Source organism: Bombina bombina, chromosome 6 (genome assembly GCF_027579735.1).
Source record: "Bombina bombina isolate aBomBom1 chromosome 6, aBomBom1.pri, whole genome shotgun sequence".
NCBI lineage: Eukaryota > Metazoa > Chordata > Amphibia > Anura > Bombinatoridae > Bombina > Bombina bombina.
In genome coordinates, this window is record NC_069504.1 from 817,389,029 (window position 1) to 817,414,590 (window position 25,562).

General features: G+C 40.1%; 1 protein-coding gene across 1 annotated transcript in view; it reads left to right on the forward strand.

Annotated features, from left to right (window-relative positions):
- GPAT2 (glycerol-3-phosphate acyltransferase 2, mitochondrial) overlaps window positions 1-25,562 on the forward strand; it is a 744,505-nt gene that overhangs the window by 40,736 nt on the left and 678,207 nt on the right. The window lies entirely within an intron of this gene.

Below are 25,562 nucleotides of genomic sequence, written 5' to 3' on the forward strand. Positions count from 1 at the left end.
GCCCTTCACTCATCTCACAACCTCCTCTTTTGTTACCTCCTCACACTCCCGTCTACAGGACTTTTCCAGACTAGCTCCTATCTTGTGGAACTCTCTTCCTCCCTTCACAAGACTCTTCTCTAGTTTTGAAAGTTTCAAGACTGTGCTATTCAGGGATGCATACAACCTACACTAACCTTTCCTAACCCCAGTTCCTCTCCTCATTTGTTATCCCCTTGAACCCCCTTAGCATGTAAGCCTATGAGCCAAGCTGTTTGTAGATCACCTTCATAAAAGCTGACTACAGTGCAACTTTCGGCAGGGCCCTCTTGATCCCTATAATTGTTACCTTGCATATCATGCCTATGCTTATAGCGCTGCGGAATCTGTTGACATTCTACAAATAACTGATGATAATAATAGTTGTTGTAAAACTGCTGCCATATAGGTCTGCAGGCACATGCCCACTCCTGAACTTATCTTTGGGCTTTCCAACAAAGGATAACAAGAAACAAAAGAACATTTGATGATAGAAGTAAATTGAAAAGCTGTTTAAAATGGTATGTTCTATCTAAATCATGAAAGAAAAATGTTGGGTTTTATGTCCCTTTTTAATGTAGTTTCAAATGAGTGATCAATAAAACAACTTAACAATTTACTTCTATTATCTAATTTGCTTCATTCTCTTGGTATCATTTGCTGATAGCTACGTAGGTTCAGGAGCAGCAATACATTAATGGGAGCTATCTTCTGATTGGCGGTCACAGCCATGTGTCTTTTGTCATTGGCTCATCAGGGGGGTTCAGCTAGCTCCCAGTAGTGCATTGAACTCATTCATTAAAGTATACCAAGAGAATGAAGCACATTTGATAATAAAAGTAAATTGGTAAGTTGTTTAAAGTGTATGCTCTATCTAAATTGTGAAATATAAAATGGTTTCATGTCCCTATGAAGGAAAAACAAAGACTACAAATTCTTCTGGATCATCTCTTGTTGAGCAGTAGGTGAAATGGACAGTAAAGTAAAAACTTTCATAATTCAGATAGAACATGCAATTTTAAACAACTCCCCAATTTAATTTAGATTTGTTTTGTTCTTTTGTTATTCTTTGTTGAATATCACTTCAGCAGCAGCAATGGACCACTTAAAGGGTAATGAAACCCACATATTTTTTTCTTTTACGATTCAAAGAGAGCACATAAATTTAAACAACTTTCCAATGTACTTATTTTATCTAATTTGCTTCCTTCTCTTGTTATCCTTTGTTGAATAAGTATATCTAGATAGGCTCAGGAGTTGGGAGCTGGCTACTGATTGGTGGCTGCACATGTATGCCTAATGTGATTGGCTAACCAATGTGTTCAGCTAGTTCCTAGTAGTGCATTGCTGCTTATTCAAGAAAGGATTCCAAGAGAAAGAAGCAAAATTGATAATATAAGTAAATTGGAAAGTTGATTGCACATGTATGCTCTATCTGAATCATGTAGAAAATATTTGAGTTTAATGTCCCTTTAAAGCTAGCAGCTGATTGGTGGCTGCACAGACATGGCTCCTGTCATTGGCTCACCTTATATGTTCATCTAGCTCCAATTAGTTTATTGCTGCTCATTCAACAAAGGATACCAAAAGGATGAAGCAAATTTGATAGTAAAAGTGAATCGAAAAGTTTAAAATAATGTTTTGTTTTCATTAAATTATACTTTGTAAATAACTACATTTAGGAATGTGATTTCTGTCAGGTTAGATTTATATACCAATCCTTGTGGTTAAAGGGACAGTCAAGTCCCAAAAAAACTTTCATGATTTAAATAGGGCATGTAATTTTAAACGTCTTTCCAATTTACTTTTATCACCAGTGTTGCTTTGTTCTTTTGGTATTCTTAGTTGAAAGCTATCCTGGTGTTGACTGTCCCTTTAAGATATTCCTTTATCAATTTCAACTTTCCTTATAACCATCCAGATAAAATAATAGATCATTCATATATCTGCAATTGGTCACCAAATTATCCACCTTATCCACCTTGTTGATTATATCCATGCATTTCCTCTCAAGCTGACATGCAGAGGTTGGCAAAGCTTGGTGTGATTCTGCAATACCACTAATAAAACATATATTTCCCATCAAACAACAAAATGATAGTTTCCAAAATAAAATGAACCACATTTAAATGTTCTTTTGATAATACTTTCTTTCTTAAAAGTATATTAAACAGTAAATACATTCTAAACCACAGTGTATTCAAAGCAAAGATAAGCTTTAGAACAATATTTAAATGTATTTTTTTCACCATTATGTTAGTTGTTTAGTTATTGAAGATATAAGTGTAAAGGTTTAGTTTCTATTTCTATAAAGTAATGGGTCCTGCAATGTTTGAACTTAAGTTTTCTATTTACCTCTCTTCTGCTGAGGACAATAAGGAACATATATAAATCAGGCAATTAAAGACACTGCAAACAAGGTGGTGTGGAAATCCTATGTTCCACACAGCGTTGTTTGTACAGTATCTTTTATTGGAAATGGCAAATAGATGGCGCTGGTATGTACAATGATGTTTCTCTATATGATGAAGAGAAAAAGGGCTTGAGGGCTCTTTTATTGCCTGCTTTTATATCTTTCCTTAATTGTCCTCAGTAGGAGAGAGAATTGAAAGAGCTGGGGGGGGGCTGTCATTTCAAATGAGGGGTCACATGCACCTGTAAGTTACTGGTGATTGCTGTAAAAATTATGAATACCGGCAGCAGCATTTAAAAGGCTTTTTCATCTGTGGGGGAGGGGACTCTAATGGAGCCTTTATCCCCCCCCCCTTTGGGCTAGTGGGATCAAGTGACCCCTTATATGAAAGAGGGGAGTCTGCCCTTTAAAATGAGGGGGCACGTAAGTTTCAGGTGATCGTCATAAAAATGGAAAATGCCTGCAGCAGCAGGGAGAGGGACTCTAAGGGAGCCCCTGTTTGGGCTAGAGGGACAAGTGACCCCTTGTTTGAAATGGCATATTACCCTCTTTCACCTGCCCCAGATGTACTGTGTTTGAGAAGGGAGAGGGGTCACTTTTAGAGCCCCCCATTAAACACAAAGGGGTATGAGACCCCAGTCTAAAAGAAGGAAACTCCCTCTTTCAGGTGTGAGGTCTCATACCCCTGTCAATAGGTGAGTGCCATTTTTATGACAGTCACCTACCCAATGTATTTACTGTAAGGGGGCAGAGGCCCCAAAGGTGCCCGTATCCCCTAAAGACAGCATACATCACACACACACACACACACAATTACACAAAAGAGGGCATGGCCCATAATCAAATTTCTAGTCTCATGCCCCTTTAAATAGCAGGTAATCACCTGTTTACTTGGACCCATTTACAGTCCTTTGGGCTATAAGGGACCCCTGCACCCCAAAATATGCTCTACAACAAGGCAAGTGACCTCTCTTTTTAAAGAGGCTAACTTGCAATGAGTACCTGTCAGAACCATAAGCATATAGAAAAGAATCAGGGGATGGGTATCCCCATGTTGTCCCCCACAAAACATATATAAACTTGAGACACCTTATTTAAAAGCAGGAATCCTGCTCTTTTATGAGTATTTCTGTGTCCACCCACTGCCAGCTGATTGTCATAAAAATGACAAATATCTCCTAACTTTGGTTCTATTTTTGGGGCTCTAAGAGGCCTTTACTATCCCCTCACCATAATAAGATATCACAATAAAACACACATTTGCAAGAGTGAAAATAAAGGGGTTTTATGTCCTTAGCTATGAGATGATTGCCATAGTAAGACTGATAACCTGGCAGTAGCTGTCAGCCTCATTTTATTTGTGGTACAGTTAATGTTATGGTTCATAGATCAATGTTTGTCTGAACTAACAAGAACAAATTAAAGGGACAGTCTAGTCAGAAATAAACTTTTATGTTTCAGATAGGGCATGTCATTTTAAACAACTTTCCAATTTACTTGTTTTATCATCAATTTTGCTTCGTTCTGTTGGTATTCTTAGTTGAAAATTAAACTTAGGTAGGCTCATATGCTAATTTCTTAGCCCTTGAAGGCCGCCTCTTATGTGAATGCATTTTTACAGGTTCTTTTACAACTAGAAGGTGTTAGTTCATGTGTGCCATAAAGATAACATTGTGCTCAGGCCTGTGGAATTACCTAGGAGTCAGCACTAATTGGCTAAAATGCAAGTCTGTCAAAAGAACTGAAATAAGGGGGCAGTTTGCAGAGGCTTAGATACAAGGTTTGGTGATTTTGGACAGTGGTAGGAACATGCATAGGTTGTCAAAATCAGTTAAAGGGATATAAAACCCAAAATGTTTCTTTCATGATTCAGATAGAACATACAATTTTAAACATTTTTCCAATTTATTTCTATTATCACATTTTCTATGTTTTCTTGTTATTCTTTGTTGAAAAGCAGGAAGGTGAGTTCAGGAGTGTGCACGTGTCTGCAACACTATATGGCAGCAGATTTGCAATAATGTTATACATTAGCAAGAGCACTAGATGGCAGCACTATTTTCTGTCATGTAGTGCTTCAGGCAGTTGCACGCTAACTATCTACATATCTCTTCAACAAAGAATAACAAGAGAACAAAGCAAATTTGATAATAGAAGTAAATTCAAAACTTTTTTTAAAATTGTATTCTCTATCTTAAAGTGAAGGTATTGTTTTATTAATTTGAAGACATCAATGCATCAATTAATATTAGAAGAATCTAATCGCTAAGTTTATTTTAATAATCTTTATAGATTTTGTTTGTTTATATATATATATATATATATATATATATATATATATATATATATATATATATATATATATATATATATATATATATATATATATATATTATTTGCCTACCGTTTCCATGAAAACCCCTCCCAACCTCTACTTCCTGATTTTCTGTGCTATGACGTATAGAGCAGTCCCACCCGCTCCATACGGATCTCTAAAGCGCTTTCACGATGATTGCCACTAATGAGCATGTGCGAATCGGCGAATTCTCCAGCTACTGCGCATGTGATACTCTGAAATCTTAGTTTTCAATGAGCATGCATTAATCACGGTTTGAAACATAGTAATGAAATAATAACTGTACTGTATTCATTCAATACTATGTTTTGCGAGCAAGAGAGAATTTTTTTTTCAGAGGTAAAGTGATGCTCTTCTCAGTTTCAGAGAATGTGGGTATTCATAATAAAATCTATTACGCATGCGCAAAACTGGAGCGCGCTTTGATTCCAATATGGAGAATAAAACTATAGCGAATGCACAGTTTAAATAGGAGGCGGGTGACGTAGTTTGACGGCCACCTAACGGCCAGAATTTCAATTGGATGTTTTCAGAACGTGATCAAGTAAAAAAAAATAATAATAATAAAAAAAAAAAATAACGGGTTGAAATTGGCTAAGCTTAAAAAATAGATTGATTAAGGCGATTAACTTCATTTACCGATAATTTTGAAAAACATGATTTAAAGTCATATTTATTTAGGACAAAGAATGTAATTCCATATCGTCAAACAGGTAACTTTACCTTCACTTTAATCATGAAAGAAATGTTTTAGGTTTTCATGTCCCTTTAAGCCACCACTCTGAGAAATATCTGAAGTTTATGTAAGTGCATGTTATATTTGTATGGTTCGATATTTTATATCTATTTTCTGCATAAATTGTAAGATGGTGAATAGGGACAAAATAATAATTGTTCTATTTTCTGGTTTTTAATTAATTTTTGCTGTTTTGGGAAGATGAACTGATGCTAAATGTGGGACAGTAAAATATTTTCTTCTATAAGATACGACGAGTCCACAGATTCATCCTTTACTTGTGTGATATTATCCTCCTGCTAACAGGAAGTGGCAAAGAGCACCACAGCAGAGCTGTCTATATAGCTCCTCCCTTGACTCCACCCCCCAGTGATTCTCTTTGCCTACTCTAAGTAATAGGAAGGGTAAAGTGAAAGAGGTGATAAAATGTTAGTTTTTATTTTCTTCAAGCAAGAGTTTTTTTATTTTAAATGGTACCGGTGTGTACTATTTTCTCCCAGGCAGCAGATGGATGAAGACTTCTGCCTGGAGACTGATGATCTTAGCAGTTGTTACTAGGATCCAGAGTAGTTCCCACAGAATGGCTGAGGAGTACTTAAGAGACTTCAGTGTGAGGAACGTTTTCATGCTATAAGCATTGAGGTATGTTCAGTCATTTTTTTCTAGAGAGACTGTGTTATTTCAGAATTGGCTGACAGTATCCCCATGAGGGAAAGGGTAAGCAGTAATCCTAATGTATAGAGAGGGGTATTACTGAGCTTGCATATTGGGCTATAAAAAAATGGTTGACACTGATGTTATGATGTTTGTGGGCAAACGTTTTCATGTTTGGGAGTTTCAGACAACATTTTGTATGGCAGACGTTTTTTACTTTATTGAAGTATAGAGGGTACACATGGCTTCACTTTATGGATATAGGAACCCACATGGCTTGGTTTTAGACCGCTCTGGTGCAGTTATTTTAGGCTGTTAGACATCGAGTGAGATGGGCGTGGCCTATTTTCGTGCCTCAGTTGCGCAGTTGTTTTTCCCAGACAAGCAGCAAGATCCAACTCCAGTGGGCCTTTCAGAGACAGTTTGGGTCTAATCGAAGGTTTAATCCGTTTTTACAGACCCCTGAGGGCAGGTAGGCGCCACAGCAGGGCTGTGGCGAGGTGCAGGGGGTGTTTTTGATTGAAGTTAACGTTTTATAGCCTAACGTTTTTTTGGTAAGGGTTAAGTATTCCTTTCCTTGTGGGGCAAACTTAGCTGACAAGTTGGGATGCATTTATCATAAAATTGGGATAATTTTATTGGTTTAAAGCAGTTTTGGAAAAATTGTATGCTTTTTTTTTCTCTTAAAGGCGCAGTACCAATTTTTCAGATTATTTTTTTCATAAAATAAAGTGTTTCAAGTTTGTTTGTGGTCATTACTAGCCTGTTTTCAACATGTCTGACATTGAGGAAAGTCAATGTTCCATGTGTTTAGAAGCCATTGTGGAACCCCCTTTTAAAATGTGTCCCTCATGTACCGAAAGGGCTTTACATTGCAAAGAACATATTTCTCAGAAGAGAATCAGGTTATGCCATCTCATTCTTCCCAAGTGTCACAACCTTTAACGCCCCGCCCAAGCAACGCCAAGTACTTCTAGTGCGTCTAATTCTTTCACCCTGCAAGATATGGCCGCAGTTATGTCTACTACCCTCACAGAGGTATTGTCTAAATTGCCTGGTTTGCAGGGTAAGCGCAGTAGGTCCGGTATTAGAGTAAATGCTGAGACCTCTGATGCTTTATTGGCCATCTCCGATGTACCCTCACAGTGTTCTGATTTGGGGGTGAGGGAATTGCTGTCAGAGGGAACATCTTTCCTGAATCAGAAAGCTCTCCCTCAAACAGACTCAGATGTGACGGCCTTTAAGTTTAAGCTTGAACACCTCCGCTTGTTACTCAGGGAAGTTTTAGCGACTCTGGATGATTGTGACCCTATTGCCATCCCACCAGAGAAATTGTGTAAAATGGATAAATACCTAGAGGTCCCTACTTACACTAATGTTTTTTCAGTCCCTAGAAGAATTTCGGACATTGTTACTAAGGAATGGGATAGACCAGGCATTCCGTTCTCTCCCCCTCCTACTTTTAAGAAAATGTTCCCTATATCTGACACCATTCGGGATTCGTGGCAGACGGTCCCTAAGGTGGAGGGAGCTATTTCTACCCTGGCTAAGCGTACAACTATACCTATTGAGGACAGTTGTGCTTTCAAAGATCCTATGGATAAAAAATTAGAGGGTCTTCTAAAGAAATTGTTTATTCATGATGGTTTTCTTCTACAACCTCTAGCGTGCATTGTTCCTGTAACTACTGCAGCCACTTTTTGGTTTGAGGCTCTAGAGGAGTCTCTTAAGGTTGAGACCCCATTAGATGATATTTTGGATAGAATTAAGGCTCTCAAGCTAGCTAATTCTTTTATTACAGATGCCGCTTTTCAAATGGCTAAATTAGCGGCAAAAAATGCAGGCTTTGCCATTTTAGCGCGTAGAGCGTTATGGCTTAAGTCCTGGTCTGCTGATGTGTCATCAAAATCTAAGCTGTTAGCTATTCCTTTCAAAGGTAAGACCCTATTCGGGCCTGAACTGAAGGAGATCATTTCCGACATTACTGGAGGTAAAGGCCATGCCCTTCCTCAGGACAAGACAATTAAAATGAGGGCCAAACAAAATAATTTTCGTTCCTTTCGAAACTTTAAAGGTGGACCCTCTACTTCCTCCCCTGCCACAAAGCAAGAGGGGAACTTTGCTCAATCCAAGTCAGTCTGGAGACCTAACCAGACATGGAATAAAGGTAAACAGGCCAAGAAGCCCGCTGCTGCTACCAAGACAGCATGAAGGGGCAGCCCCCGATTCGGGACCGGATCTAGTAGGGGGCAGACTTTCTCTCTTCGCTCAGGCTTGGGCAAGAGATGTTCAGGATTCCTGGGCATTAGAAATCGTGACCCAGGGGTATCGGCTAGAATTCAAAGATTCTCTCCCAAGAGGGAGATTTCATCTTTCACGTTTGTCTGTAAACCAGACAAAAAGAGAGACGTTCTTACGCTGTGTAGAAGACCTATATACCATGGGAGTGATCTGCCCAGTTCCAAAAATAGAACAGGGGCAGGGGTTTTACTCAAATCTGTTCGTAGTTCCCAAAAAAGAGGGAACTTTCAGACCGATTTTAGATCTCAAGATTCTAAACAAATTTCTCAGAGTCCCATCCTTCAAAATGGAGACTATTTGAACAATTTTACCAATGATCCAGGAGGGTCAATATATGAAGGATGCGTATCTTCACATTCCTATCCACAAAGATCATCACCAGTTCAGGTTCGCCTTCCTGGACAAACATTACCAGTTTGTGGCCCTTCCTTTCGGCTTGGCCACAGCTCCCAGAATTTTCACAAAGGTGCTAGGGTCCCTTCTGGCGGTGCTAAGGCCGCGGGGCATAGCGGTGGCGCCCTATCTGGACGATATCTTGATTCAGGCGTCAACTTACCATTTAGCCAAATCTCACACGGACAACGTGTTGGCTTTTCTAAGATCTCACGGGTGGAAGGTGAACATAAAAAAGAGTTTGCTTGTTCCTCTAACAAGAGTTCCATTCCTAGGAACTCTGATAGACTCGGTAGACATGAAGATTTTTCTGACGGAGGTCAGAAAATAAAAAATCTTAACTACTTGCCGAGTACTTCATTCCATTCCTCGGCAGACAGTGGCTCAGTGTATGGAGGTAATTGGACTAATGGTAGCGGCAATGGGCATAGTTCCGTTTGCTCGTTTACATCTCAGACCACTGAAACTGTGCATGCTCAGACAGTGGAATGGGGATTATGCAGATTTATTTCCGCTGATAAATCTGGATCTAGAGACCAGAGACTCTCTTCTTTGGTGGTTGTCACAGGATCATCTGTCCCAGGGAATGTGCTTCCGAAGGCCAGCATGGGTCATAGTGACGATGGACGCCAGCCTTTTGGGTTGGGGTGCAGTCTGGAATTCCCTGAAGGCTCAGGGTGTGTGGACTCAGCAGGAGGCCCTACTTCCAATAAATATTCTAGAACTGAGAGCGATATTCAACGAGCTTCAGGCATGGCCTCAGCTGGCTTCGGCCAGATTCATAAGGTTCCAGTCGGACAATATCACGACTGTAGCATATATCAATTATCAAGGGGAAACAAAGAGTTCTCTAGCGATGATAGAGGTTTCCAAATAATTAGATGGGCAGAGACTCACTCTTGCCATCTATCAGCAATCTATATCCCAGGAGTGGAGAACTGGGAAGCGGATTTTCTAAGTCGCCAGACTTTTCATCTGGGGGAGTGGGAACTCCATCCGGAGGTGTTTTTGCACAATTGATTCATCAATGGGGCAGACCAGAATTGGATCTGATGGCATCTCGTCAGAATGCCAAACTTCCTTGGTGCGGGTCCAGGTCAAGGGATCCTCAAGCAGGTCTGATAGATGCTCTAGCAGTACCATGGTCGTTCAACCTGGCTTATGTGTTTCCTCCTTTTCCTCTCCTGCCTCGTCTGATTGCCAAAATCAAACAGGAGAAGGCTTCGGTAATCTTGATAGCGCCTGCGTGGCCACGCAGGACTTGGTGTGCAGATCTGGTGGAAATGTCATCTCTGCCACCGTGGAATCTGCCTCTGAGACAGGACCTTCTCATTCAGGGTCCGTTCCAACTTCCAAATCTAGTTTCTCTGCGGCTGCCTGGAGATTGAACGCTTGATTTTATCTAAGCTGGGTTTCTCTGAGTCGGTCATTGACACCTTGATTCAGGCTAGAAAGCCTGTAACTAGGAAAATTTACCATAAGATATGACGTAAATATCTTTATTGGTGCGAATCCAAAGGCTACTCATGGAATAAGATCAGGATTCCTAGGATTTTGTCCTTTCTCCAAGAAGGATTGGAGAAGGGGTTATCAGCTAGTTCCTTAAAGGGACAGATTTCTGCTTTGTCAATCTTACTACACAAGCGTCTGGCAGATGTTCCAGACGTTCAGTCGTTTTGTCAGGCTTTAGTTAGAATCAAGCCTGTGTTTAAACCTGTTGCTCCGCCATGGAGTTTGAATTTAGTTCTAAATGTTCTTCAAGGGGTTCCGTTTGAACCCATGCATTCCATAGATATTAAACTTCTATCTTGGAAAGTTCTATTTTTAGTTGCTATCTCTTCTGCTCGAAGAGTTTCTGAGCTATCTGCGTTACAATGCGACTCGCCTTATCTTCCATTCTGATAAGGTGGTTTTGCGTACCAAACCTGGATTTCTTCCTAAGGTTGTTTCAAATAAGAATATTTATCAGGAAATTGTTGTTCCTTCTCTGTGTCCTAATCCTTCTTCTAAGAAGGAGCGTCTGTTACATAACTTGGACGTGGTTCGTGCCTTGAAGTTTTACTTGCAAGCGACCAAAGATTTCCGTCAAACATCTTCTCTGTTTGTTGTCTATTCTGGAAAGCATAGGGGTCAAAAAGCTACGGCTACCTCTCTTTCTTTTTGGCTTGGTCTTCCCTTCATACCTTTTGCAAATTTTACAAATTTGATACTTTTGCTTCTTCGGAGGCTATTTTTGGGAGAAAAGTTCTTCAAGCAGTGGTGCCTTCTTTTTAGGTATCTGTCTTGTCCCTCCCGTTCATCCGTGTCCTGTAGCTTTGGTATTGTATCCCACAAGTAAAGGATGAATCCGTGGACTCGTATCTTATAGAAGAAAAGGAAATTTATGCTTACCTGATAAATTGATTTCTTCTATGATACGACGAGTCCACAGCCCGCCCTGTCAATTTAAGACAGATTATATTTTTGATTTAAAACTTCAGTCACCTCTGCACCTTGTAGTTTCTCCTTTTTCTCCTTATACCTTCGGTCGAATGACTGGGGGGTGGAGTCAAGGGAGGAGCTATATAGACAGCTCTGCTGTGGTGCTCTTTGCCACTTCCTGTTAGCAGGAGGATAATATCCCACAAGTAAAGGATGAATCCGTGGACTCGTAGTATCATAGAAGAAATCAATTTATCAGGTAAGCATAAATTTCCTTTTTTTGAAATATTTACTGCTATTTACTATGTACAAACAAAAAGAGGTTACCGCAACACTTACACACTCACTGTGCAGGAAGACAAATAAGAAGCTGTGAAGCTATTTGTATAAGCAATGTCAATTGTAGTGTGACCAACCGCCACTGTATGATCCGTCACCTCCCCAAACCGTATGCACCAGACCCAAGCAGAATTCCGCTATAGCGGACATAAGGGGCATAAACAGCCCTGACTTACAGTTCTGTAGAGAGACTTCCCATGCCAACTTTCGGGGAGCAGCATCGATACCTCTGTAGCCTCCACTCGGACAACACAGACCAATGTTCGGCGCAAAACTTTCTCCTCTTGTTCAGGCAAACGCTACTCCACAGATGCTGTGTTAGGTGACCTTCTTCCGGGGGTTGTGTCCAACAGCTGGCAACAATGTCTCTGCTCTGTGGGGTAAACTAGAACCGTCTGAAGTCTGGGTAGATCCATGCTCACAATAAATCCACAGAAGATATAATAAAGCACAAGCTATAGCACCGATAAATTTGTCAATTTAACAAAAAGGTCACCTTTTCTAATAGTGAGGCAGAATAATTTGAAGAAACACAACATGGAGGGGGTGCATCTTCCTCAGGGCTAAAAAGCATGGTAACTCACATAGAAAAGGTGGCTCTTGGTACAAAACCTAAGATCAATGCACCAATCATAAAGCAACATACAGGAGGGAGGGTTGGACAGTCTAAATATCAGGAGCAGGAGATAGGACCCCACACAAACACTGGGTAACAGGTTGCCCCTTTGGAGGTAGAGAGGGCAGATTTAACCCAAGTTTTTTCAAGACCCCAACAGGACCAGAAGCGGGGGGAAGATGGAGAACCTTTAAAAGAAATGTATCCGGCAAAGAGGGGCAGACAACAGAGGATGTACAAATACAATCTCTATCTGGTTATTCACTCACTTGATATGGAAGAAAAAGTTTTGAGCAGGGGCTTAAGTTTTGTCCCAACTGATGATTTTAATTTTATTTCAGACCCTCATTGATGTGAATAAACTCATAAGAAATCTTACCCTCAAGAAACATTTTGAAAGCTATCCTTTGGATACTAACACAGAGATAACGAGAGAAAGTGTACCTAGACATGGGGAGGTTAAGCTAAGTTTTGAGGAATGTTGTAAAGTAGCGAATTTGGAGGCACTTTAAGAGGAGGGTTGTGTATTGGACAGCGAGACTACAGATAAAAGAAATATGTACCCATCTCATAGGTGCCTCCACTTTCTACCCCATCCAAATACAGAGGTCATCTCCTGGAGACATTTCAGAAAAGGGTGGAAGCTGATCTCAATAAACTACCTTATTCAATTGATAAATCAGGGAAAAACATTTTGAGCAAAGAAGAAAAATACACCCTCCTGAAACTAAGTAAAAATCATGATCTAGTCGGACTTCCGATGGGCGGGGCTAGTGGAACGCCACGAAGTGGAAGAGCTCCTTGACCAAAACGGCAAAAAAGTCGTCTACCGCAGCCCCCACGCTCTCATACTTGCTGGGCATCAACCTCGGGGCAACCCTAGACCTGCCTCAGCCGGATACAGTGGCGTGTAAGCAGCAACTTGATCGCACTTACCCCTGGCAAGTCGGATTACGGATCCTTAAAGGCACCTGGCGCCATCTTGGAAACGCAGCTTAGAACTGGCTGCGCAATACACTGAGGCCAGCATCCCTGTCAGGACAAACGAACGCTGATCCCTCCACAACTACCCCAAAAAGGTTTGCGGCATCTGGACGCTAGGGAAGGCCAGCTCCATCCGAGGTATGAACTTTATGTCAGCAAGGGCCTGAATATTAACTTGTGTGACACATTAGGCTGCAAACTATGGGTTGCAGAGCTATACCAACAGCTCTACTAATCAAGGAGCCTTATGAGAGAGGGGGGAAAGAGCAGAGTAATATTTTACTAAAGCTTCTGCCTACATAGCACTTAAATCAGACTGTCAGTCACTCCTAACAGAAAACTCAGCAGAGATAGACCCTTGCTATACTTCAGTAATCTCACAGGTGCTGTAAAAATACAAAAATAAATAAAAAGGCTCTATGGTTTTCTCTGCCCCCTTTTCTTAACTAAGATAAAAACAAAAAATCCTCTTGCACTGCCAACATACAGGAGTGAATTAACCCTTACGCAACTTAAGATGATATTTATGTAAGCTGCTTACAGACTGTGACGTCGTATCAAAAAGGCTCTCCACATAGTGAGATATATGAAAGTCGACAGCTATTTTACTAGAATTGCTGAATTCTAAAGAGGGAACATGGCCTCGAAATCTAAACAATCTGACAAATGTCAAAAACACATTGCAGAAGTACATTCTGAACCATGCACCCCCCACAGGTGGAGGGTTCGCAGGCAGATGATGCCCACCCTATAGTGAAACAGCTTACAGCTTTCTTTCTGTCTAAGATTGAATAGCTTCAGTTGGGAGTGGACACATTGTCCTCTGAAGTAAGACAATACGCAAGTCGACTGAACCAAGCAGAACAGCGCAGTTCAGATGTGGAGGACAGACAGAACGAAACACAGAGCACAGTTTTTATATTGCGCAGACTAGCTACTTTACAAGACCGTGTGGAAGACCTGAAGAATCGCTCTGAGAATAGTTGGCCTTCCGGAGTCGATACAGCATAAAGATCTATTGAACTTCATGCAACAGCAGCTACCACAACTCCTTAACCTACAAAAGGCTCCACTACCCATTGTAGTAGAGCGAGTGCATAGGGTGGGACCAGAAAGATCTTCTTTGGAGAGAAGGGGCCCGAGACAAGTTATGGCAAAATTGATGAACTATCAGGCAAAGATTGCCATTCTCCAAGCATACCGCCAAACCCCAGAGTTAATCTTTCAAGATTTCTCAGCAGAAGTAGCGAGGAAAAGAAAGGAATTTGCATCATATTGTTCCAAACTCTACATTGAAGGAAATAAAATAGCTTTGCTGTACCCTGCAAAATTAAGGCTTCAAACAGCTACACGTCCAAAGTTCTTTACTTCACCGAAAGATCTTTAACAATATTTGGAGAGAGACCTGCCTAAAGATATCCAAGACCCCTAGTAGCTGGAGCCAATGAACTGATATCATCTAGCCTCCTTGCACTGTGTTTGTGATTTGGATGAAGGGATTTAACTTCAAATTGCACAGGCAAAGCATACCAGGCAAAAGCTATTGCCCCTTTAACTTGTTTTGTCTATGTTGTTTTGGTTTGTTTGTTTTTGTGTCTCTTGCTCCCCTGCAGGTTTTTGGATGATCTGGAACTGTGGAGACTTCCCCGCTTTGGATCTCTCAATTATAAAAGCACAAACCTAATTGCTCATTAAAAGAACTCTCCATCACCTAATAAAGGATGATCTGGACTCTAGGTGGCAAGTATATTGCCTTATTTTATGTCTACGCAGGTTGTGTTGCATATCAGTGCATAGACTCAATTTTTTTCAATTGTCAAAGGTTCAAATGTCATATGGTTTAGTTACAGTATGCTGTTTCCCCTAATGTCTCTTCAAGTAAACACTGCATCGTATTTGGTATGGGTTTGATAGATAAAATTATGTCATGGAATGTGGGGGGATAACATCTCCGGCCAAAAGGTCAATTACACACTCCAAATTAAATAAATTAAAGTCGGATGTAGCTCTCCTACAGGAGACACATCTTACCGCAGCAGAACATGCCAAACTGCAAAAAGGATGGGTGGGAAAATTAGTACATACACCTGATACAGAAAGGAAGAGAGGAGTAGCGATCCTTTTTAGAAAGGGATTGCCAGTAACCATACATGAAAGTATCATTGATAAAGAGGGTAGATATACTATTCTAAATGTAAATCTGTATGAAAAAAACTGTTTTGGTCTAATCTTCAAATAAAATTACTTACAATTGCAACTACACCATTGATTGTGGGAGGGGATTTTAATTTGGCACCACACACACCCCTTGACAGGTTCCGAGATCCCACATCCCTTAAGCGACCGACAAAGGACTGTAAACCAAACATATCAGACTCCAAACTCATCCAAACTTTTAAACAGACGTTTAACCTGCTTGATGGCTGGAGACTGAGAAACCCAGACACAAGAGATTACTCTTGTATATCGAAAACGCATGACACACTGTCACGCATTGATTGCTTTTTTATTTCCCCCTTGGTGAACAATGCTGTACTAGATATGGGAATATCACAAATCATTGTCTGTGGAAATTTCCTAGGTTTCTCACGCACAATCACACATTTAAACAATATCTACAAACCAAATGAAAAGAATATGCAAACTTTAATGAACCTAACAGTCACGACATAGATATGTATTGGCATGCATCCAAAGCAGTGATGAGGGGAGAGATTACTTATTTTACTGCTGCCTACTGTAGGGAAAAAAAGAAAATATCGGAACGCCTAGCAAACCAAGTACTCCTTATAGTGAATACCTAACACATCCCACTACACGTAACAGGGAAACCTACTACTCACAAAAGAAAGAGAGGGATACATATTTAGCATTACAAGATAAGAGATTTCGGGTACACACTCAAGGAAAATTCTATAGATTTGGTAGCATGTCAGGTAAACTTTTGGCAAACATGCAGGTAGATTACGAGTTTTGCATTATGGCTATTAACGCTGAAAAAAATGGCAATTTCAACGTAAAGGCCAGGAACGCATATTACGAGTCATGTCAGTATAGCTATACCGCAAGCATTTTAGCCCGTAACGCAACGTCCAGTCCGCATTTAAAAAAATGAAGTTTTTGTGTGGTATTTTCATAGCGCCGGTATTACAGGTTGTGCATTCCGGCGAAAATGCTTGCGTTACAGCCTATACCAACATGATCCATACCGCCATCTGAGAGCAGTAGTTATGAGTTTTGTGTAACAAAAATGTTTCACAAAACTCATAACTTAACTGTTACATTACAAAGTACACAAACACCCATAAACTGCCAGCTCCCACATCGCAAAACACTAAACTTAACACCCCCCAACTTTAAATTAAAATTACAATATAACTATCTTTAAATAAAAACTTACCTGTGAAATAAAAATAAACCAAACATTAAACTATAAATTAACCTAACCTTACTATTCTAATAAAATAAAAAAATACTACCAATTAAAAAAACCTAACGCTACGAAAAAAATAAAAAAATCTAAAATTACAAAAAATAATAAACACTAAATTACAAAAAATAAAAAAACACTAAGCTTACAAAAAATAATAAACTAAACTATCAAAAATAAAAATAATTATACCTAATCTAATAGCACTATAAAAATAAAAAACTCCCCCAAAATAAAAACACCCCTAGCCTACAATAAATTACCAATAGCCCTTAAAAGGGCCTTTTGTAGGGCATTGCCCTAAGTTAAACAGCTCTTTTACCTGAAAACAAAAATAGTCCCCCCCAACAGTAAAACCCACCACCCAACCAACCCCCCTAAATAAAAATAAAATAACCTAACTCTAAAAAAAAACCTAAAATACCAAATGCCCCTAAAGGGCATTTAGCTCTTTTTCAAATTGCCCAAACCCTAATCTGAAAAAAACCCACCCCCCAAAAATAAAAAAAATACCTAACACTTTATCCAGAATATCTACTCACGATTCTTGAACTCTGGACATCCATCTCCATCCAGGCCGTGAGAAGTCTTCATCCAGGCGGCGACATCTTCACCCATCGTGGGGGCGTCTTCTATCTTCATCTCGGCAGCACGGAGTGGTGAAGACATGCGGAGCGTCCTCTTCATACGGTCCCCGCCATACACTGAAGCTTCAATGCAAGGTAGCCGTTTCAAAATGGCATACCTTGCATTCCTATTGGCTAATTTGATTCTTCAAATTCAAATCAGCCAATAGGATGAGAGCTACTGAAATCCTATTGGCTGTTCTTAACAGGCGAAGATTTAGGGGTTAATAGGTTTATTATAGTGTCGGGGAGTGTCGGAATAGGGGTTAATAACTTTATTATAGTGTCGGCGATGTCTGGAGCGGCAGTTTAGTGGTGTTTAGACATTGGGTTTATGTTAGGGTGTTAGGTTTAAACTTTTATTCCCCCATAGACATCAATGGGGTTGCTTTACGGGTTTTTTCATTCCGCACTTCAGGTATTTTTTTCTAACACTCTCTCCCCATTGATGTCTATGGGGGAAAGCCTGCACGAACATGTCAAAGCAGCCCTTGGATTTTGTGCGGTATGGAGCTTAACGCCACCATATCGCACGCACAAGGAGGCTTTTCAGTAACTTGTAATGGCAGCGCTAAGGAGAGTGAAATAACTTTTTTGGCGTTAGTTTTGCACCCTGTTTAGCACAAAACTCTTAATCTAGGTAATGGTGAGGTTATATTTCCCTAAATCATACATCTCTGCACTAAAAATAGTAAACAGGCACATACTGAAAACAAAAGATATCACGTAAGCGTTTAGAGAGTATTATCAAAATTTATAGAAAAGTCAAGGGAGAGATGAGGATAGGCAAAACAAATTTTTGGAGAAAACTAAACTACCCAGAAATACACCTGAACAACGTGACTTGATGAATGCTCCCTTTTCGGTAACTGAAGTAATGACTGCTATTAAAAATCTATGATTAAGCGCAAATGTGCGCGAAACATGTAAGATTGCTGTTTCCCTCCCTTGATTTGCTGTGTCTTTCTACATCCATGTATTTTTTATTGGAATAAACCCTTTTTCTGTTGCTCAGTAGCCATCCACTTTTTTCTTCATTATTAAAAATATGTCCCTAGGTAAGGCGGCGGGATCTGACGGGCTTCCCATCGAATATTATAAGCTCATAGCAACAGATTTAGCTCCAACTCTGTCTAAACCTTTTACAACATACTTAAAAACAGATTTACACCCAGCAAATGTTTTCACAGATGCTAATATATGTATTCTTCCAAAACAGGGCAGAGACCCAGAAATTCCTATCGCTATTAAATAGCGACTATAAACTAATGACCATTATCCTAGCCGATAGACTAGCCACCATTCTCCCAGAGATTATACACGAAGACAAGACAGGCTTCATTAAAAATAGATCAGCTGTCACAAAATATCAGAGAGGCCCTTATAGTCCTATCACACTACTGGCATAAAAAGAAGGGAGGGGAAGCAGGGACATTAGCAGTTGCATGTTTACTGGTCTAAGATGCGGCAAAGGCCTTCAACAGGGTCGAATGGCCACATTTACTTTATACTATGAAATTATTTGGATTTCAAGGGGCATTCCCTAACTTGGTGACTAAACTGTACTCTCATCCTAAAGCCTCCCTAATAATCAATGACCATATATCTAATACCTTCCCCCTAGCTAGGGGTACGCGCCAGGAATGCCCATTGTCACCGCTGCTCTTCTACATAGCACTTGAGCCATTGATCCAACAGTTAAGACTGGAAATAAAGGGCATACAAATAGGAAATAGCGAAATAAAAGTCACTTTACGCAGACAATCTACTTTTTATTAGCGACCAAGATGTATTTATACCCCGCATAATGACGGCTATAATGACAGCTATAGAGGAGTTTGGGAGCTTCACTGGCCTAAAAATCAATATAGACAAGTCAGAAATACTGTGGCTAAAAGGGAACATGCAACAATCCTTGAAGGGATAGCCATTTAAATTAGTGACTGGATCGTTCACCTATCTGGGTATCCGTCTAGCTTGTTCTCCAAGTATTTGGTATCAATTAAATATTTCCCCCATCATAACCCAAACAGAAACCACACTTAAGACCTGGGCACACCTGCCACTGACAATGTCAGGAAGAATAAGCCTTATCAAAATTCCATTGTTCCCAAAATATCTATATGTACTACAGGTACTCCCCATATTGTTAACCAAACAAGATGTTCAGAATTTACACTCTGCATGCACCACATTTTGTCTGGAGAGGGAAGAAAAGCAGGATATGGATAGTAAAGCTATATAGCCCAACACTTAAGGGGGGATATAAGCTGCTGAATGTCCAATGGTATAACTGGGCATCATTAGCCAAGATTGCCCTTGATTGGGTCATTTAATTCTGGACACTATACGATAAGAGAGGTAGAAGAGGCGGCCCCAATCTCGCTACGCTTCTTACCTTTTGCCACTCTGTCAAAACTTCCCAGTGACATTAAAGACTATTGTATTTTTAGCAGCCCCATTATAGCATGGAAAAAAATGTCGGCTTTCTGGGGAGTACAGGGTTCCCATCTTAGACTACTCCCACTATTTAGGAATCAACAGTTTATTCCAGGCCTTCAGGGCGTCTAAAGGTTTAATGGTGGGAGAGATGATAGATTATAACAAAAAAGCATCATGTCTTTCACACAATTACAGGAAAAATTTGACATACCTAGAAAGCAATTTTTTGCTTATCTACAAGCCCGACATTACATAAACATATCGAGCAAGACACTACATGGTGGACACCCTTTCTCTGGGATACTTTGTTCATCCCTTTACAAACAAGGTTTGCGATCCATATCACAAACATACCAATTCTTAACCTTTTGCTGCCGTTATGCCGTTGTATTACGTCAAAACCGCGCTGGGCTTTAAAGCAGTTATGACGGAATACAACGTCATAGCCAATGGCTGTCCTGAAGCCAACTGCGCTTCCTGGATTTGATCGCGGTCTGGAGGGCGTGGCTAGCGTCATAGGGACGCTCCCCAGACCCGATCCCATAATTTCAATTTGTCTACATCGGAACGTTGTTCCGATGTAGACTTTATAACCCTGTCGTGAAAGGGTTAATATCCTTTAAGACTGACGATTTATTAACACAAACCTCTAATAAATGGACGAATGCAGGCTATACTGAAGTCACAGTAGAAACTGCTACCCAGAGCTTCAAAGAGCAAGAGACGCTACCTTGTCAGCAGTTCTCAGGGAATCGCAACATAAATGTATACATAGGGCCTACCTGGCACCAAACCAGATAGCTAAATGGACCCAATCAGCAGACCTAAATTGCAAAAAATGCCTATCTCCATGTCCAACTATTGTGCACGTCATATGGGAATGCCTCAAGATCTGCAAGTTTTGGGGAATGACTGAATTCTGGCTAAAAAAAAGTGTGCGGGGTGAGGGTGAATCTGACCTGGACTACAATCTTACTACTATGCAGTGACAGAGACACGGACAGAAATGCTAAATTTGTAAATACAATTTTGTTGCTAGCTAGAAAATGAATACTGTCGCTATGGTTATCGGCCTTGGTTCCAACACTGCCCTCCCTAAAAAAGAAAATCTATCACCAGTTAAGAATAGAGATGGCAGATGGGAGGGGGTGAGGTGGCTACTTGCATCAAACATTTCATCACTAAATGGGAAATAAATATCAACACTCTACCTATACCCCTCCAACACCAAATAGTAATGCCTTTCTCATCATCTGAATTTATTTTAGAAGAATCACTCCAGGGAAAATGGACATTTCTACAGAGACTGGAGAGAGTAGGGGGTGAATCATAGAACACACCTACCATACATGGATGGTTTCGGCCCACACTGTTTGCCTGGGGAGACTCTTGGGGAGCATGGGACACAATGTTTGATTTTTTTTGTTGGGGATTCACTAAGTTTTTTTTTTTTATTTATTTTTATGTTCATTATATGTTATGTTATTTAAAATAGAACATTTTTGAAGTTGTTGGACTTGCATGCTGTCAATGCATTTAATATCTTATGGTGGATTGAGATTACATATTAATTTACTATTTTTGTAATGCATTGAGAAGTATCATTGCACATGTACACTTTATGTTTCTTTTTATTACTCAAATGATATGTAATAGTCATATGCTTCTATCAAAATAAAGTATTTAAAAATAAAATAAAAATCCTGATCTAGTCATAAGGGTGGCCGACAAGGGGGGGTCCATTGTGGTTATGAACCGTGAGTATTTTATACAAAAAGCATTAAGACAATTGGACAACCCCCAACAGTATACGAAATTGGAATTCAATGCTACAGTGAGGTTCCAAAGGGAACTTAGGCACCTTATTGACAATGGTAGAGAAATAGGGTTTCTAGACCAGGATACAAGACTTTTTCTATTTGTAGAGAACCCTAGAAACCCTATTTTTTTATCGCCTTCCTAAGGTGCACAAGTCTCTTGCAAATGTTGAAGGAAGGCCCATCATTAGTGGGATTGGGTCCCTTCTTGAGCCACTATCTCAATGACTCAATATTATATTGCAGCCACTTGTAGGTAACCTAATTAGTTTCTTGAGGGACACCAAACAGTTGCTTTTGGAAATGGAGTCTCTGACTTGGGGAAAAGGTTACGGCTGGTTGACGATAGACGTTAAATCTTTATATTCGTCTATACCCCATGATAAGGGGATGGAAGCCATAGGCTTCTTTAGTAAGGAATTCAGGTTATTTACGTTAAAGGGCCACTGTAAGTAGATATTTTCTATGCCTGTTACTAACTAACTACTCCAAATATGCTTTTTATCAATAGCATTTCATTAACATATCTCTACCGTATATCAGAAATCTTGTCTGCAAATTTAATTGTTTTCCAAACCCACTCCGTGGGTATCCTTTGCTCTGTACCAATCCGTTTACAATACATTTCAAAATGGCGCTTTAAACACAAAGTTATTGGTTTAAGTATTTTGAACACACAGTGCTGAAAATAGTGGGCAGGATAACGTGACATCATAGGCGATTAAAAGATATAACTTTTAGAACGTTATGAAACTTTGTTTTGGAGAAAATATAGGTCAGTAGGTTTTAATTAATGTTTATTAACTTTAATATGTTAGTTGTTTAGCTTAAAAATTATAACAGAAAGTAATCCTTTAAGAGTTACAACATTTTTGTTGACGAACAATTTTTTCACGTTTGAAAGGGTCTTCTATCTTCAAAGATGTGGAACAGCGATGGGGGTGAAGTGTGCCCCCTCTTACGCCAACCTCTATATGGGTTGGTGGGAACTGTTCCACATCTTTTGATTTACATTAGGTACTAAAAATAAAGGTTCACAGTAAGAGACTTAAGGAAGAGTTCACTTGGCTGAGGGGGGTTAAAGGGTTTTCCTTTATTGTTGGAACATCTATACTATAATTGCGTTTGTAATGTCCGTTGGCAGTTGCGCACGCATCCTCAATGGAATGTTGGCAGCGCGAGGACAAAAGAATTCACTTCATCCAGGTGAATTCCGAAAATGGCAGGGTGGTGAAAGAATCTACGGTGGATTCTTTCACCACCCTGCCATTTTTGGAATCCACCGGAATGCAGCGTAAGCTGCATCCCGGTGGATGCAGCGAAGGCAAACGGAGCATTACAAAAGCAACAACTAACCGCCGAATTCCGAAAATGGTAGGGTGGTGAAAGAGTCCATTTTTTGATCCGCTCACGTGACGCCTGCACCTCCGCTGTATCGGATTTAAATAGCCAATAGAATTTCACTTGCTGTCATCCTATTGGCTGATTTGAACAGCCAATAGGATTTGAGTAGCTCTAATCCTATTGGCTGATTTGAATAATCAAATCAGCCAATAGGAATTCAAGGGACGCCATCTTTAATTGCGTACCTTGAATTCACTATTCAGTGTACGGAGGAGATCGTACGAAGAGGATCCTCAACGCTCCATGGTTCCGCTGTCTCCGGTCTTCAGTTCCAGGTTTGCCGGTTTTCAGCTCTGTGGTCATCAGTCTTCAGCTCTGCGCTGTGCAGGATGTTCCTGGAAGAAGAAGAGATCGCGCTTGGAAGAAGACTTCACCGCCTGGAATTTGGGTTAATTTAAGGGGGTGTTAGGTTAGGGTACTTAATTATTTCAATAGTTATTTGCGTTGTGGGAAATATATCATTTAAAGAGAAGAAATTTTGTTTTTATTTAGGACAGTAGTTTGTCCAAATAGAGTGTGGCTATATCTGTAGTTTATTTCAGGTATATAGAAAATATTTTTCATATATTTAAGACAGTAGGCCATTATAATTATAGTATTGCTACACCTGTAGCTTAAATATTTATATAAAAGAAGAGTTACAAAATAAGTTGTTTCTACATCTGTAGTTTAAAAAATAATTAGACTGCCCTCTGGGCATTGGCTTTGACACTTAATTACGTTACAGACATGTTTGAAGGTATCAGCTCAGAGAGAGCCTTTGAGCAATTTTTACTATTTTCGCACAATTTTTAGTGGCACAGTTCAATTTTTGATCCGCTCACGTGACACCCGCACCTCCGCTGTATCGGAGCGGAGCTTAGTGAGCCTGTAATGCGTAGGAAGTATCTCGCATTGAGGATCAGTGTTGGCTTTGAGACTTTACATTTTGTCAAAAAGAGAGGATCTCTGCAGGAGAGTCTGGCTTCCTCTTGCTAGTGGGGTGTTTATCCTGTCCGGTAGGAGCCTCAGGCAATCTGAGGTTGCTTATTAGGAGTTCATTTTATTTTCATATCTGTATGCTAATGATAAAATCTCTAATAAAATATGAACTTTTATTTTTCACTAGTTTGATCAATTTAGGAACTGAATTCTGTAGCTATGGATTCAGGATTAGATCAGTCTATGTATGTGGGTAAATGCTTACTTTGTTTAGAGGCTCAAATTGTCCTGCCAATGCAATTTTGTTCCTCATGCTTAGCTAAAACTTTAAAATTTAAAGACAAATTACTCCCTTCTGAGCCAAGTGTCTCTCAGTATAATGCCGTGTGTGATATGCCTCAGCTTTCTCCTCAAACGTCCCAAGCCTTAATTGTCTCTCATACTGTGCCTTCTGTGTCCTCTCAACCCCCTGGGGGTGTGTATTTACCTGGGGATTTTGCAGCTCAGATTACTTCTGCAGTATCTGCGGCTTTGTCAGCTTTCCCTTCTTTGGGTAAGCGTAAGAAGAAATCTAAACATTTGTCTGTTAGTAAGGCTTCTAAAACCAAAACTGCGCTGGTCAGCCTTTCTCAGATGTCTGATGAGGAGGATACTTCAGTAGCTTCTGAAGGTAAAATTTCAGAATCTGATACTATGGGAGAAAAATCTTGTGAATCTGAAGAAGCTAATTTCAGATTTAAAGGGACACTAAACCCACATTTTTTCTCTCATGATTCAGATAGAGCATGCAATTTTAAGCAACTTTCTAATTTTCTCCTATTATCAATTTTTCTTTGTATCAGCATGAAGGGTCCACCCCTTGATCCGATATTGGATCAGGTGGCGGGCAGGCTTTCTCTTTTTCGACAGGCTTGGATACACGATGTCCCAGATCCATGGGCTGTGGACATAGTATCCCAGGGTTACAAAATAGGATACAAGTCTTGCCCTCCAAGGGGCAGATTTAACCTGATGCCTTTTTAAATTGCGTAAAGGACCTATCCTCCCTGGGAGTTATTGTACCAGTCCCTCTAGAGGAACAAGGTCTAGGATTCTATTCAAATCTATTTGTGGTTCCCAAAAAGGAGGGAACTTTTCGTCCCATCCTAGATCTAAAGTGTCTTAGCAAATTCCTCAGGATTCTGTCCTTCAAGATGGAAACTATTCGTTCCATTGGTTCAGGAAGGTCAGTTCATGACGACCATAGACCTGAAGGACGCATAGTTGCACGTTCCCATTCACAGGGGTCATTACCAGTTTCTAAGGTTTGCCTTTCTGGACAAGCATTTCCAGTTTATTGCCCTTCTGTTTGGTCTTGCCAGAGCTCCCAGAATATTCACAAAGGTTCTGGGAGCCCTATTGGCAGTGATCAGATCCCAGGGAATTGCTGTTGCGCCTTATCTAGACGACATCTTAGTTCAGGCGTCATCTTTTCAACTAGCAAAATCTCATACAGAGACGTTGTTGTCTTTTCTACTTTTCCACGGGTGGAAGGTGAATCTGGATCATAGATTTCCTGTTCATGAAGATTTTCCTGACGGACGTCAGAAGATCCAAACTTCTTGCCTTTCCCTCCAGTCTGCTTTTCGTCCATCAGTGGCTCAATGCATGGAGGTGATTGGTCTGATGGTGGCTTCCATGGACATAATTCC